Source organism: Elephantulus edwardii, unplaced genomic scaffold (genome assembly GCF_000299155.1).
Source record: "Elephantulus edwardii isolate Elephantulus edwardi_28Jun2011 unplaced genomic scaffold, EleEdw1.0 scaffold00009, whole genome shotgun sequence".
In the NCBI taxonomy this organism is placed as follows: Eukaryota; Metazoa; Chordata; class Mammalia; order Macroscelidea; family Macroscelididae; genus Elephantulus; species Elephantulus edwardii.
In genome coordinates, this window is record NW_006399759.1 from 4,867,674 (window position 1) to 4,869,663 (window position 1,990).

The 1,990-nt window shown below is 52.7% G+C and overlaps 1 protein-coding gene and 1 pseudogene across 2 annotated transcripts in view; both read right to left on the reverse strand.

Moving 5' to 3' along the window:
* The window catches only part of BRE (brain and reproductive organ-expressed (TNFRSF1A modulator)), a 724,026-nt gene that overhangs the window by 680,370 nt on the left and 41,666 nt on the right, over positions 1 to 1,990 (reverse strand). The gene's annotated exons all lie outside the window — the stretch shown is intronic.
* Positions 1 to 1,990, reverse strand: part of LOC102844129 — a 13,510-nt pseudogene that overhangs the window by 7,582 nt on the left and 3,938 nt on the right.

The following is a 1,990-nucleotide window of genomic DNA, read 5'->3' on the forward strand; positions in this document are numbered from 1 at the left end:
AGCCACCTGACTGCTGGTCCCAGACGCTGCCGTCATGGCTGGGGCAGGACTGTTCCTGCCCGGAGTGCTGCCCATCATTGGGCTGGTCTTTACGTCGCTGGCGTGTGACTGGGTGGGCAAACCATCGTCACTGCCCACAGACAGGTCCAGGCTGCTGTCACTCTGGGCCGTCAGGTGGAAGCCCTCGGCTGAGTGCGTTTTCTTCTTTTGAAGCACGTGACTGGGCAGGAGTTGGTGGAGGTCCTTCCTCTGTAAGTGCACCGCATCGATTTTCATGTCCCCCTCAAACATCTTGTTGACGACTGAAAGACTGCATTTCATAGGTGAGATCAATACTGAGATTTTCCGCGCATTTTCTGGTTTTTTCAACACCAGTCCAGTCACTCACATTGTATGAAATTCCTCCTTGTCAGGATTCTCTTTGGGTGCTGGGAACGACTGGGGGTTGACATGCGCCAGGGTAATAAACTCATTCTTCTCTAAGCTTCCAACCAGAATTCGGATTTTTTATTCCACTAAACCCACCCACTCTAGATGCTGTTTTTCTGTTGGTGCACTGGCTAAAAGCACAATATAGTGCTTGTACTTCTGAAAGAAGTTCGAGGCTTCAAACAGTTTGGACCACTCTGCCTTACTCAGCAGGATCTCGTGTGTGATGGCCAGCCCTTGTTTAAACTCCTCGACCATGACCATCCGCTTGGACACGGACACGTTGTACGTGGAGTTCTGCAGTGGGTAGGCTGGAGTGATTATGGGCATCAGATGGTAGCGGTCACTGGGGTTGACCCGCGGGTCCCACATGGGCAGGTTGAGATTCCGCTCTTCAGGCTCCTTCAGCAGCACGGGGTTTGGCCACTCCCACTCAGAAAAGACCAAAAAAAATTTGCGGACGAGAGTCGATGCGACAGCACTGGGATAGAGCTGGCAGGTTCTGACCACGAGCATGGCCCAGGAGACACCTCCGAGGAAACCTAATATATTGGAATCGATATTGTGGCACTTGGCCCACAGTTTGATAGCTCTCAGCATTAACCTGAAGTTGTCGATGTCTGGTACGAGGTACAAAATCTCATCGGTTACCCGTCAACTGTTCAGGCTTCTGATGCATCTAATATCTAAATTTTTAAGCAGACTGTCATCTTGCAGGTCCAGATATTCTGGAACGGTCTGCAGTGCTAATCTTGCAAAAAAAATATCAATCTCTATCCCATCAAAGCATAGCTTGATAACGGGCACAAACGCCTCTTCCAGGGCCCTAAAATCTTTGACGATTTCATGCAGCTTCAGTTTCTCATAGAATGACGTGGAAAAGTCACTTCTGTCGACGTGTCTCGGTGCGACACACAGGGCGTCGATGTCGGCCCCCTTCATGTGGACGCCGAGCCGGTAGGAGCCGAAGGTGAAGATCTTGCCGCAGATGCTGCCAACGACCGCCTGCGGGCGATTCTTGCTCTCGCTGATCTCGGGGATCCACTCCTTCACCAGCCCATTTAACTTCTCCAAAATTAAAATCCTGCGCTGCAGTTCCTCTTCCTCTTCAAAGACCCCAGAAGGGCTTCAGGGTCTCCACCAACTTCTGGGTAAGAATGCAGTCAGTCTCCTTGGGGGCAGCGAGACTGATCAGGGACAAAAGTCCATAGTGCTTGGGAGGCGGCAGCGTCTGGACACCAAGGCCGGCGCTGCCCCGCCCCCCGCGACCCCCGCGACCCCCGCCCCACAGCAGCCGCCCAGCTCATGAGCCGCCCAGGCGGGAGGGGCGGGCTGCACTCGGCCGGTCTGACCACTCCGCACAGCCTCAAGCGCATCACTGCCTTCCCCTCAGCCCCAACATGGCGCCCAGGGCCCAGGGTCACCCATTTTGAATAATATTGCATGAGTTCCTTGTTTTTCAATGCAGTATAGTATTCCATTGTGTGAATATACCACAGCTTCTCTATCCATTCCTTTGTTGATGGGCACTTAGATTGTTTCCAACTCCTTGCTATTGTGA